General features: G+C 41.6%; 1 protein-coding gene across 3 annotated transcripts in view; it reads right to left on the bottom strand.

Annotated features, from left to right (window-relative positions):
* The window catches only part of zhx2a (zinc fingers and homeoboxes 2a), a 26,030-nt gene extending 11,244 nt beyond the window's left edge, over positions 1-14,786 (bottom strand). For 2 of the 3 annotated variants that reach the window (XM_029503751.1, XM_029503753.1), the window contains exon 1: positions 14,376-14,577. The gene's annotated coding sequence lies outside the window, so the exon portion shown is untranslated. The other variant, XM_029503752.1, reaches the window with a different exon arrangement.

Here is a 14,786-nt window from a genome sequence, read left to right as displayed (position 1 = left end):
ACAATGATCTCTGACGTGCGAATATTAGAGATGTAAAAGACAAAACTGCACATTATCTGGAGTGTTTTTAACTCTAACTAAGGAGACCATCTTATATTAACTGTCATGTCTGTCAACATGTTGGCTTTTAAACCATGAGGAATCAGCCATTAAAACCATATTATTACAGGAGGTCCATGGGCTGGACCACACCTTTCTTCGAATGCCGTATTCATCCACCCACATATAAAGGACCTGTTACAGAACCATTCTGCAGTATCACATTTTCTATATAACTCACACACAGATAACCTGGAAACATTTATGGACTGTGGACACTGAAGTGTTTATATCATACACATCCTCTTGACAAATGCTGTACACTGCCAACAATCCATTAAGGAATACCAAAACAACATCAACTCTGTTGCCATTGCAATTAATCAAAAAGCTTAAGGAGTACAAGGCAGATTTGAGATGGAGAAGGGGCAAAACATGAGATGCTGTTCAGCCACTGCACAAATGAAACAATTAGTTGATTAAAGAAAAAAACTATTATTTCACTGTCAAAAAGTAATTTGTTGCAAACTATTGCAGCTTCATCTGTAATCTGTGTATTTTCTGCAAAACCAAGACTAGAAGATATCCTCCAGTGCTTGATTCTCAAGATATCCTTGATAATCTAAATCAATGTCAGTTTTCACAGCTTTTAATCACCATTCATCAACTTAGGTTACATTTGTTCTTGTTGCTATCTGATCAGATAAATGACAGCTCCTTCCATCAGTTTGGCAACTTTGCCTACCTTACAAGGCAAAGTCATCTGTTACAGTTTTTCAGTTTGTTCAGGTGGTGTGGTGTCTGTATGTGTAGAGTTTTTTTTTTTTTTTGTTTTTTTTTTTTTTAATACTATTATTAGAACTAAGTTTTACAAAAATACAACCTTGCTGTCTGCTTATGTGAAGTAAAAACTTTTACCATCACAATTTCATAACACTGATTTGACAACGTGGCTGATATGCAAATATATGCAGCTGACAGGTCTGCGGCTGTCAGTACGACAAGTTCTCCCGAGAAATATTGACTAATCATAAATCAGATTATGCTGCAGTGTGAATAGAATGAGAAGGAAGAGACAAAGTGGCTTCAGATACACATCTCATAAAAGGCAAGTGCAGCATTACTTTGGTTAGGTGGATATGTCAACTCTTGAGAAAAAGCAGCCAAATAAAACTGAGGGGTAGTGACTTTCCTGGGGTAATTTTGTAATGCGGGGAGGGGGGAGAGGCTTATTTGACTGAAAAAGTCTTGCTGCTCTGGAGGCTTCACTCTGAAGTATCATACTTAAGCGCATGAGTAAAAATCAAATGAGTTGATGCAGCAGCTGTGCGCTTTTATCAGGAGGTATTGAGGATTCATAAAACCAAGTCAACACAGTGGATGAGGCAAAGTTCTCATACATACATACATACTGACGCCTATAACTAAATACTACTGGAGGAAATATGTTTAACCCTGCCTAATGAAGCCATTGATTAAAATTTTGACCATATTAAGGCCTGTAACTCAGAAGTGAGCAACAATAATTATGTGACTGTTGCGACTTTTGGGGCTTCTGTGAGCCCAGCATGTTAGGCCTGTACTTTGTAAAAGGTCCTCTCCCACGGCTATGCATCATCACATGGCACTGTATGCTTCGAGGCTCGACGGCTGTCATTCGCCAGCCAACTCATTGTCCCGAGATATCTCAACTCCTCAAACAACCCACTGAGGCATCATTAGAATGCAGGCTCATTACCATGGTGTCGCTATAGCAACCATGGATGTAGAGCTGTAGTCAAGTAGCTGCTTCATCCATGTCACGAAGAGAGACTGTATATAAACAGTGTTGACCCAGCTGTATGTGGGACTGTGTTTGGAGGTTTTAAAGGAAAGGGAAAAAAAAAGGCAGAGATAGAAAAGAAATCGTGCAGAAACAGCTGACAGACTGTGTGTCTGTTGAAAAATGCCCATCCTGCAGGAGAGAGTGTAGTGCATCTGTGAGGTTTCTTCAGTTTCACTCACTGAGAGTCAATTGGGAAAGTCAAAGAAGGGGTAGGAAAAGCCTGACTCTGATTTCAGAAAGTACAGTCCAGCGGCACACAAAATACTTCTCTGTCAAAAGATGAGCTTACATGATCCCACTAGCCCTGCATCAGGTGCTGTACACACTAAAGCCTCCTGAGAAGGCTCATGATGTAAACGCTGCAACGTTTAGACCCTCAAAACTGCCTCTTTCCCAAAATCCAGCAATATAGCCAAGATCCACAAGTAGGAATTTAATATGCATCTATTGGGCCACTTGATATGGCCTGCTGAGCTTTACAGCCTGAACAATTTGTGGATGAGTTAGATGATGATCTGAATATGACAAGCACTAAGCTGTAGATGGACTTCTACCTCCTACTGTATGTCCTGCTAATCCCACACAAGTAAAGGGAAGGAGGATGAGCAATTCCATTTATGCAACATCCATATCAGTCAGCTGTAGACAAGTGCTACAAAATGTAAATGATGACAGTGGTTCCTAAAAAAATTGTTTCAAGCCACTGAATGACATCCGATATCAGTCTGCATATTAACTGCCTATTGAGCCATTTACAGAAAATATCCATGACAGATTTTGAGAAGGAGATTTAGGCTGCGCTTTATCACATGCAATGCAAACAAAAACAGTTCGGCAGATCAAGTTAAACTCATAGCTGCTGATGCCCTCAAACAAAGAGAAGAGCATGTGTGGAGAGCACTGTGCAGTGAGGATAAACTGGCACCAACAGCCTCCTCCTCTCTCCACTCGATCGTTTTCAGTGGAGGAGGGAGGGGCTACTCTCCTGCTGCCTTGGCTGGCTACTTGAGAGGACAGAATGCCATCATGGAAAAGAGAGCTGCTCCAGTGTGTGATTTATAACCACGAAAATTTATTACTTCACTCAAACTCAATAGAACAGTTATCAATATAACTTGTGGAGTGACTTGGCAATAGTATTTTTAATGGGCTCCGGTCTCATGGATTTAAAATAATCAGCCAGGTGTCCTGCAGAGAAGAAATATTTGCTCCTGGTTGTCTGATTATTTGGCTGTAAACATCTCAAAGAAAAGAAATGTGTTTCAGACAGCTGCTTCAGCTGTCCACACGGTAACGTCCACTTTTCATTCTTGTTTTTATTGTGGAGCACTTCATCATGTCTGATGATACAAAAATGAGCATAATTTATAGTTATATATCCAAAATGTTAATTTGTTGTGGAATCAAACTTATCTGCTGCCATAACCTGAGTCAAACAGTCAGTCTCCCACCTGTTAGTTAATGTGTCGATCGGAGTCAGCCTCTTAGCCTGTATGTGCAGTGTGAGCTCTGCGCTGGAGCCACAAACTCTCTACTGTCTGGATGCTCATTAAACTTGTATGAATACTCAGGCTGGCAGCTCCTCGCCTGCCCGTCTGTCTGTCTGTACTTGCCCATTGTCTGGCTGTCTGTCTGACTGGTGCATTGTATTCGTGGATCTGTCTTTCTGGAGGAGTTACCTTTAATGCTGCCAGGCAGCAAATACATATCAGCCAGGGCAGTAATCAGTTTATGCAACACACTGGCATACATACTGGAGAGAAGACGGGGGGAAATCAATATAAACCCAGAATGCAACTCTGCCTGTCTGAAATACGAGGACAGACAGATGATCTAATGCAGGAAAAATATAGAAATGCTATAGGAAGGATATCTATCCAAACAACAGTGAGAAGAAAGTGACACCAAACAGATGAGTCACAGCAGCACACTCCTCTCACATCCTATTTCTGGGCATCATGAATTTAATTGAAGTAGTAGGGTAAAAATATGGCTCTGAAAAACTGGAACTTTAGAAATGCAATGTTTTGTGGCCTTCAATCTCAAATATCTTTTATTAAACACATCAACCGGAGCTAAATTTGCCAAATGACAACTTGGTAATACATCTGTCCTTGGCTTGAACTTGCAGTGATTGATGTGTATTGTGATTAAATTCTTGGAAATTTTTTCTTATGGATCACTACTGTAACTGCTCAGCCTGAGGCTAAGGTAAAAGTTTGCAGCTCTATTTTTAGTGCAAAAACAATGAGTAAATGTAAAATGATATTATGCAGCCCGACTGCTCAGATGCACTTCTTTTGTAAGGCTCTGTGAAATGTGAAACAACACATCCTGTGTAGCAGCTCTCTCCTGAACAGCCTTAACACAGATCAAGCTCAGAAACTGGCAGATTCTGGTTGGGTTCACTGTTGTAGCTGAAGAAAGGAGGAGGCTGGAGGAATGAATGTACAGAAGAGATACAGCCAACCGAATGTTAAGAGTTTTCAGGCACACAGTCATCACAAGTCCAAAGACATATGAATGGCAAACTCTGCGGCTCCCGCACTTGAAGCCATGCATGAAGTACAAACTAGCCAGGTACACCAGGGCTCTAGACGAACAAGCCAAACAAGACTAGCAGGCAGCATCAAAATGGGATGCAACAGAAACACAGACTGTAGCAGGAACACTACTTTGGAATTACATTAACTTTACTTTGAACCACCATCACGTTTTAATTCCCCATAACATATTGCACAGAGGGAGTGCAGACAGCTTCACTAGCACTGCTATAAAGGGGTTGGTTCTCTCTCTGCCTGTTTTAGGTATGTTTTCCAGCCTGACAGCTTGTTCCATAAGTCAGCCACTGCAGTGAGGACAGTATGTGTGTGTGTGTCTAAATTGTGTGGGTGAGCAGAGGCACCAACACCATTAATATGTCCCAGCAGGGGTGGAAGAAGCAGAATTTCGGACCGTCGCAGACTCAATTTAAATCTCATCACGCGGCCCCTCCAGAGCAAAGCAAAGTGCTGCACTGTGTATCAGTGCTTGGTACTTTCTGCATAGCAACAGAGCAGCTCTACTTTGCTAGGCTGGCATAAAGACTACACATGGATCAATGATGAACCTTTTGTCACTACAGCCCTACCTGCACTGGAATCTCTGAGGATGATGTTAACAATGATGGGTAAAAATAGGGGATGGCCTATTGAAATTCTTTTTTTTTTTTTTGGTTTTGAATAAAAACACTATGAACAACCATTTACCAGACTACTACAGAGGCCATTAATAGCAAATATACCTCTGCCAAAAGCAAACTTTGTATAGTTTGATGCAAATCCAGATAATCCAGATCTGGTCAACATCAACAATATATCTGACTGTTCACGCCACAATCCATGTTTTGCATCTTTAAAAAATTGAAGTAAATGCTGGAAAAACCTAAACTTGAAATGGTAAGGTTTAGAGCTGGGCAATACATTTATTAACACTTCTAAGCCAAGCGTCATCGCTAGCGGCCACCGCACTTCAAAATACCAGTAATTCACGAATGTTTGCCATGTTGGAGAAATTCCCACGGTTTCTGAAAGCTGAGAAGTTGTGCTTTACAGCCAATATAGGGTAATTACGGTAATTCCACTCACGCTGTCGCCATTGACAGGAAAATCCGCTCCTTCCTTGTTAACAGTTAATACATTCTTTTGACATACTGTGAGCAGTTTTTTTTTTTTTTTTTTAAATGGGCAAAAACACTTACTCACAGGACACTTTCTTGCCTGTTTATGGCTAAAATAAACAAAAAGTCCAGGTGGACAATACACTAGTGCCAGGAACTTTTGACAGTTTGGCACTTTAACCCCAAAAATTTTGTTCAAATCCTGGAGCGGGATGTCAAAAACAAAATAGTTGCAAAACTCTTTTTGAATAATTTCTTTTTCATTTGTAGTATGTTTTTAAGAAATAAAAATATATTAAACTTGGTCTGGAGTGGGGAGAAAAAAAAAAAATAATAATTATATATATGAGAGATTCTGTTTTTAAGCCATATCGCCCAGTCCTGGTTAGGATATTGATTAAAAATAATCCTGGATCAGCCCCTGAACCAGATTTGCACCGATCTTTAATGGTTTCTTCCGTGGCCTCTGCAAATCCCTCTTCGAATTTTGGTGCCAATCAGTTCAGTAGTCTTTGCATGATGTTGCTGACAATCAAAGAGACACTGGCAAAAATATAACTCTACAGGAGACGTAAAAGGAAAAGGACACAACATGTTGAAGCTGTGGTGAAGGCCCTAAATGGCAGCAACATATGACCTTATTTTTGCTGACACTGCTGGGTCTCTTAGATCTGAATGTGATTTATGTCCCATTTCTGTAATCTTTTCTAAATCAAGGCTAAAGACACATTTCTACTCACCGATCTTCTTGGCCACTAACCTTTTATCTGTTGTAATGTAGTTAATTTTTTTATTTCTCTTAGATTGTTTACTGTTGGGGCAGCACAGTGGTGTAGTGGTTAGCACTGGTGCCCCACAACAAGAATGTCACGGGTTCGGTTCCTGGGGCCTTTCTATGTGGTGTTTGCATGTTGTGGGTTTCCGCCCACCATCCGAAGACATCATGTTTGGGTTAATTGGTGACTAAATTGTGTGAGTGGTTGTTGGTCAGTCTCTTTGTGTTGGCCCTGTGATGGACTGGCGACTTTTCCAGGGTATACCACCCCCTCACCCAGTGTGAGCTGGGATTGGCTCCAGCACCTGCTGCGAGCAGGAAACCGAAAAGTGGTAGAAGATGGATGGATGTTTACTGTTGTTGTGGGTGTGTTTCTCTTTATGTCTTTACTCATACTTCATTTTTCCAACAGTATTTTGGTCAGTTTAAGATGTGTTTAAATATGCTTTAGGTTTGTCACTACAAAGGAAACTGGATTAAGTAGCTTCCTATCTAAGTTTAGCATAGTGACAGAAAATTGTCTAACAGTTGGCCTGGCTCTGCTCAGAAAAAAAAAAAAAAAAATTCACACATCATCACCTCCAAAGCTCACTAACAAACATGTATAATGTTTGTTTAATCCAAATAATCAGCTATAAAATATGGGATTGCCATTTTATGCTCTGTTTCTACAGATTTAAAAAAAAATAAAAAATAAAAAAATCTGAGCGTAACGTGCTGATGGGCTGATGTTATCACCTCTGGACAGAGCCAGACTTTTTTCTCAGGTTCCACTCTTAATGCTGCATAAAGCCAACCAGCTGCTTGATCCAGCTACAAATTTGCCATACCGTGACAAGTGGCATCAATCTTTCCTCTGAAACTCTCGGCATGAAGGCAAATAACTATAATTTCCCAAGATGTTAAGATGGACTTTTAAACATGAGTGTGCTAAGTTGCCATACATAAGCAAAAAAAAAAAAAAAAAAAAATCATTATGTAATATCAGTGTTTCCAAAGGCAACCTCAAAAATAATTTCTACATAAATCAATGTCAAAAAATACACTTATTTGCACACTTTGCTCTTAATTTCGACCAGATTTTGCGACATCAGCAGAGTCCTGCAGCTGTGAGTTGTATATAGAACAATTTCACTTTCTTTTACATCAGCACTTTTTCTCTTTAATATTCTTAAGTTGCGGGGACTAAATATCACACACGTCAATTTTTGAGACAAGTTGCCAAACTACTACTGAACACTACTGAACAGTGTCCACTACTGTGTCCTCACTCAGTCTATAACCACTCGGAGACAAAGTGGCGTACATAATGCATGATGGAAATACTGTAAAAGGCTGCACAGCACTAGACACAGTCTCCTGTTTAATGTGGTTCACAGAACACTAAACACACAACTGGTGTCACACTGCCAGACCTGTATCCTCACTTAGCACACACAGGGACAACGCCATACACATAAAAGGGAAGCTATAAAAATATCAAAGTGTCATCCACTCTGCAACTGATGGTTACGTTTCTATGGTAACTCTGTACCTGATAGAAAGCGTTTGATGAGTGTGGAGGAGGTCAATCAGTGTCATGAAAGCAGAGATGCTTAAAATCCATCTTAACTTTACTTTATGGTCATCACCATGCACCTCATTCTGCACACACTGGCCCATCTTTTACATTGTTAGCATGTCTGAATTATGTACTCAGAGGTAAGAAACACTGCGTCTGACAAAGACAGAGACAATTTAATCAGAGGCATGACACCCCAGTAACGGGCTCAAAGTATGCTGGTGTCATACTGTCATATGACAGTCCACCTACGATGGACTACCATTTAGCTTTGCATGTTGAAGTTCAGACACTAACATGTCCAACACTCATGCTGTCATGGAACATATAAAGCTGCCTCCATTCAGTTTGTTGCTGCCAACCCAGCACGCTCAGACAATGTGACCCTGTTGACAAAAGCCGACATCACTTGATTCCAGTGACTGTGAGAGGCAATGAAAAACAGATGGGGTGCGGGACGGAGTTTCATTACAGCAAATGGGAGTAATTCTGAGGTAAACTAGCCCTCTTGAACATTTTTTATGTGGCTTTCATGATAATAGCCTCCCTTTGTCCAATTATGCTGCCCCCCTCCCGTTCAGCTCTTTGCTCTTCTCTTTCACACTCTCCCTCATGGCCATGCATACGTACAGTCGGCCACAGTGATAACAGCATATTATTCACTCACTGAAATCTTGTACTTCACAATGTCTATGAAGGGCTTGAACCATGCCTAAATTATTTTCTAATGACTTTTTTTGGTTACAGGAATTGCCTTGTGGGATACAGCTAGAGCAGGGCAAAGGTCACCTTACACCTAAATGGCAGTCTGTATATTAGGCTAACGCTGACAAGAAACATTAGAGGGACTCTAAATCTTCAGTCAGTTAGCATATTATAATAGCGCAATGTAATGTGTGTGTGTATAAATATATATATTCTCTCACACACACACTCAATTATTGTCCTATACAAACTGTCCTTTATCTGTATGAATGCATGAGAAGGAGACAAACATCTTCTTGACTGTCTGGTTGAGTCCAAATGAGAGCACCTAGAGACTTTGGGGCTCTTGACTGAGTGTTTGATAGCATCTCAGTGAGCATTTAGTGCTCCTGTGCGGCCAGATTTCCCACCTGTCAATCTCTGCCTTCTGCAGTGGGTGTGGCTTGTGAATTGTCTATGGACGCTCCCCATTGGTCTCACATTGACATGAGGGGGCGTGTCTGAGTTCTGCCACTGGCCGACATGATGCAGTGCAGAAGGCCTTTTATTAAGCTCCCTCTCCATTTCCCTTCTGTCCCCTTTTTCCAAACTTGAAATCTGGAAGACGCACAGGGACATGAGAGAGGGAGCAACTCTATACACATGCAGGCATAGATTGTGTGCACAGTTGCAAAGCTAACTTCTTTTTCCCCTTTATGGGTGTTGTGATCAGTACTTGATGTGTTTGTAGTTATAAATAACTGCAGTGGGTACTATTAACAAGTCCTATGACTGCTGGATAATGTGCACCAGGTAATTCAATACATGCTTACACCTGCAGAAACACACAGCTGGATAAAATGATAAGCACTCATAGGCTTCAATAATGCAGCAATGAAGTAGTGAAGGTTTCAATAAATTACACCGCTTGTTAAACAATGAATAGAAGACCCTAATAACAGAGGCTGGTGTACCTGCTCTTTGTCCTGCTCTTACACACACATATGTCCCTAAGTGTGAGGTTGTCTCTTGTTTCTCACACTGCTCAGACATTCTGGCTCTAGTGTCTTGTTTCTTGTCTTTGTCACTCCCTGGCTCTGTGCAGTGTCATGGGGTTTCTCTGCGACATGTTAAGCTTGGTTGAATTTCCGACATGTTAATCACTTTATGTTGCATTTTTCCTCAAAAAGATTTCCAAGGGGATGAAGTGGCATTTCCATGTAGAGTACGTTTTCAAAGCGAGTGGATTATCACACCTTTTGTGCATTTTACCTGGAGAAGTTGCTGCTTTGGTTTTCCCCAGAGTGGAAAAATTCAACCATATCCTCACTGGGTAGGGTCTGCCTTTTAAACCAAATATTGACATGACATGAACTTTGAAAATTGCTTTTACAGGGGTTAAAACCTATAACACACATCACTTTCCTCTATTGTTACTCATGTAGTGTCACTTTATCATCTCTTCTTCTGTATGAACATACACTGCCTCTTTCAGACATTGCACATAATCTCTACTACAATGTTTATTTCATGCTCTCCCTCCATCTGTCCCCATATAACTCCTCTGCTGCTCTAATTGTCTCCTCTGCATCACGCTCTCCCTCTCAGCCCCACCTACAGGTGATGAGCTCATCTCTGCTATTGCCTTAGTCACCTAACAACATGTCTGAGAAGCTGGCAAGGGTCTAGTAAAAAGGAAGGACCAGGGCCAAAAACAGTGGAACGAAACACCACATAAATGTTGGTGATGTCATCAGAATTGAGCTGGACATGAAGGGCTATTATTACGACACCAACAACAACCTTCATCCTCCAATCCAACAATGACTCATTCCGGCATTTCGCTAAGAGAATTACACACATTGTACAAGGTTGGATGTGGAAGTGTGATGTGCGGTTGAGAAATGTTGAATGGGAAGAACAAAAACACGTTTAAACCCACTTTCAGTCCCCTCACGCGCCCTCAAAAACAAACCAAAAAAAACAAAACAAAACCAAACCCACAGTCATGTATTACAGAATACTAGTGAGCTAAAAAGAGACAAACTGATATCAGACCAATAAAGTAATGCCAATAATACCATGCTGGATAAAAGACTGGATGCAAAAATGGCTTTACAAAAGTTTTTGAAATCTGATACTGCAGGTGACCCGTGCCCTATTGCCTCCACAAAAATCAGGTATAAAATGCTGTTCACGTGCATCCAGATATTTTAGAATTCATATGCTGCATATTCTATGTGTGCGTAAGCTGAACTACAATAGGAGCTCGCAATAGGAGCAGATGCTTACAGACAGCATACAACAATCGAAATATGTAGCTTGTACATCACATTAAGGTCCTAATCACTTTAAGATGGATATTTAGAGCAGTAGGTTTTTCCTTAAGTTACATTAGATATCACATTTTTTTTTTACAAACCCTGATCAGCTACAGCCTCCACAACACACACACACCTCACAGGCTACTTTGCACCTGCCCCCTTTCATTAATCAAAAACTATTTCTACAGTAAAAGTGTTTGCTGTCAATTTTCGAGCATGGATTAGCTCTAGTTTGCAGACAGAAGCGGCATCAGTTTCAATAGCTTTTACGAGTTTCATGATTGACACAAGCAACATCTGGTGAAACAACAACTGTCAACATTGAGATCTCGCATGTCATTTATTGTACTATTTGTCTACCTTGCACTTTCTTCTCTGTTACACAATCTGTAATCATTTTGGATATGATAAACTGCTTTTAAAGTCACCTTTCACCTAATGTTTAAAAAACAAGACATTACATTATTATGTCTACATAAATCTATCAAAATAGAGATCTTTGTGCTTTCATGTGCTTCTCTGGTTATGATTTGACACCAATTCTTGAGGCTCTGTGACTTCCCATTTAAATTGAAGTGACAGACTGAGTCTTGTTCATTTTCCACTTTCTGCCTGCAGTAAATGAATAGATGCCTGTCGGAGCAAAATAGTGTGGATCACCTCACAGCTGGATGTTTCAGCTGTGACATTATGAGAGGTCAGTACATTGAGAAATAGCGCATGGTTGGGCAAGACTGGGGAAAAAAAAAAAAAGAACTGAGAGGGGGAAGATTTATTTTTATGCCATTTCTCAAGAAATATTAGATTTGTAACATTTTATTGTGAATTAAGCTGAGGATTTAAGACAGCCAGTAAAATCTCTTCTGACAAAAAAAAAAAAAAAAAAAAAGCCAACTCTCTCTACTACTTTCACAGTGCAGTAATGACGGGACATTTATTGATAATATGGACAGTAACGCAGGATTGTGACATCAATACACTTCCGTATCTGCTTAAGTAATATTAATAACATTCTCAAATAAAACATGTCACACTGAAACAGACTTAAAAATGTGTCTGTCAAACTGTAGAAATCGATTATGTATTACACCACACAAATATGAGGATTTTAGTGTGATCACTACTCTTTACTACACTGCCATAGTAACAGACGTCTTTTTAAACTGGATCAGCTAATTGTATAACCCCTCTTTTTTAAACAAGTGTTTCCTACATTTTTCTGTAAGAAGCGGTTGACTACAAAACACAGTAGGTATTTGTGTGTGAAACGCTGAAACGTGACGTTTCACTTTTATCACCAGAAACCCTTTGAGTGTTCAGCCCCCAATAAAACGGAGCCGGCTGTCATTCCAAATTACATAACATTATATCTCTGATTTGGCAGATCACAAGCGGAAACCATGTGAAGAACAAAACACAAGCCAAATTTTTCTTCACATGGAAAAGAGCAAGTGTGCGTGGCTTAGAGAGCGAAGCCAAGTTTATACCCTGAGGAATTGCTGGTAACGAGTATGACAGGAGGGTTAACTGCGCTGTGATCAAAACCGCTTGCATCTTTCACAGAGAGGGTGGGATTCTTGATCAGAGAATGTTTAGAAATACAACATAATAGGTCACCCCAGCTCTGAGAAAACACATGTAATGAACGAGATATTTCATCAGACACAGAAGGCTTTTCAAATAATTGGTCCACCTGTAAGGGCCACGACTACCTAGACCTGTCAGAGGTCACTATTGAACAGGTGCACTGAATTACTGTGTGTCAACCAACATCATGTTATGTTGGGTGTATCACGCAACTTAAATCTCAACCGAGCTTCTCCGTTCTTGGAAATATCTGTCAAGTGTTTGTTATTATTATCACCATTACCAATATATACGCGTTTTCATAGGCGTGCATGTGAACACGATTGGTTGTGTGTCTCTTTAGCTCATCAAATCATAATACAGAATATGACTACAAGTCAGTAGACATATAGCTTAGAGTATATAAACTATATAGTCTACATAGTTTGCCTGGAAGTTATTTTTGCACTCTAGGTATCTTTGGGGATCCACTCATACTAATACTAATCTGATAACAGCACAGGCTTTCTCAAAATTAATAGAAATAGAAATGTGGGGTTTCAAGAAATATATTTTAATATATATTCATATTTTATGATCACCTTAAAAATTAAACTGTATTTAACAAAGACAGGTAGAAATAACGTCAGATACGCATTACAACTCGGAGATGAGTATGTAAGACAAATGACAACAGGCTTAAACAGAATGCCCTCGTGTGTAATGACACACACCTTATTGTAAAGTGAGCTTGTTTGCGGTCATACACTTAATGACATGTTGTCATAATGACAAACCGATGCTACATAGTGCAGCATATTGCTTTATGACATAATGACAAGTTAAATTAGAAAATGAAGGCGGTGATGCACAGCAGGCTGTGTTTCCGCAGCAGCATCGAACCACCACCGGTGGTTGGATTATTGAACTATTTAAGCGTTTGTCATTACGGCGTGTGACATGTGTTTACGTTTCCTTCTCAACACAGTGGAGAGTAACGTAAAGCGTGAAGGTACAGCGGGCTAAATCACACTGAGTCTCCCACCGGGTGCACTGAGGACATGTTTTCCTGGGTCCACAGTGAGCGTGCCGAGTCCAGAGCAGAGCTGCACGGACCGTGGGGCGCTGGGATCCGAACCAAAGTTGATTTAGAGAATAAAATAATCCTGCTGCAGTGTCAGGACGGGACTGAGCTGTCTGTCTGTCTGTCTGTCTGTCTGCAGCAGCAGCAGCAGCCGCGGTCTCGGAGGGGAGGAGGCGTCACCAGGGGTAACGTTACGCCTTCATCACGGAGTCGCACAAATCAAAGTCTATAAACAACGTCGGACTCCAAAAGTTGCTCTCTAACCTCAGCTCCGCTTATTGCAGGCGGCCGAGGAGCTGACTGGCCCCCACCTCCCTCCCTCCTTCCCTCGGCCAGCCCGAGCTGTGACAGAGGGGCGCAGAAAAACACTCTCCCTCAATGTTCCCCCTCTCGCCGTCGACGTAACAACATGTCGGCAAAGGACGGCCATGTTTTGCTGGTTATGTCGAAACGGGGGAGGAGGAAAAGTAGACACCATGTCTGTCCTCTCTGCCTCGCTCGCACGTCTGTCACCGCGTACCGAAGTGAAACTTATAAACACCGGGAGGGGAGGGGGGCGAAAACACCCAATTAGCAACTTGGCGGAGAAGCAGCGTCGACCCGCAGGTGTAGCCGACAGGGGCAGGCAAAGTTCATGCGGCGAGGCAAGTTAAAATATTTATCCAGAGCCGCGGCGAGGCTGAGCGAGGCGGGAGGGAGCCACAAACAAACAGCCAACATGCAGTTTTAAGTTGGGGAGGGGAGGAGAGGAGAGGAGAAGGGGGTTGACTTTTTCAGGAGGCAGCCCCGGCGAGCCGCCTGAAAAAAAAACAAAAAAAAAAAAAAAAAAACACGGGGAACAGTTTTCTCCATTTCTTACCTGCCCCACCGTTTTGGCGCGACGCTTCAGGTAGTGAGCTACGACTCCGGAGCCGCCGTGGACCGACCAAACGTGCCCAGGCCGTTTCAAACACTCTCCCCGCGGCCCAATAGCCGAGCAGACAACAGGCGACAGGAAAGAGAAAACTGGCGATCACAAGGAGGATCTACGCCAAAAGCCACATGATCGCCGACGTCAGAGTACGTATTTGCATGCCGTACCGGGGCGCCGGTGTCCGTCCATAGCGGGTCCATACTGTTAAGACAGCGAAAAGTTGAACAGCGGGCCGGGGAAAGTGAAACTCGGCGGGCAGGCGACCGGAGGACCGATGCTGGCTGCGGGAAGCATGGCTGCTGCTGCTGCTGTAAAAAATGAATGAACTGAGACTTATGGCAGTCAAGTTTCTCCTGA

This window comes from Echeneis naucrates, chromosome 6, assembly GCF_900963305.1.
Source record: "Echeneis naucrates chromosome 6, fEcheNa1.1, whole genome shotgun sequence".
Lineage (NCBI taxonomy): Eukaryota > Metazoa > Chordata > Actinopteri > Carangiformes > Echeneidae > Echeneis > Echeneis naucrates.
The sequence above is the reverse complement of the archived record's forward strand: the minus strand, read 5'-3'. Positions and strand labels throughout refer to the sequence as shown.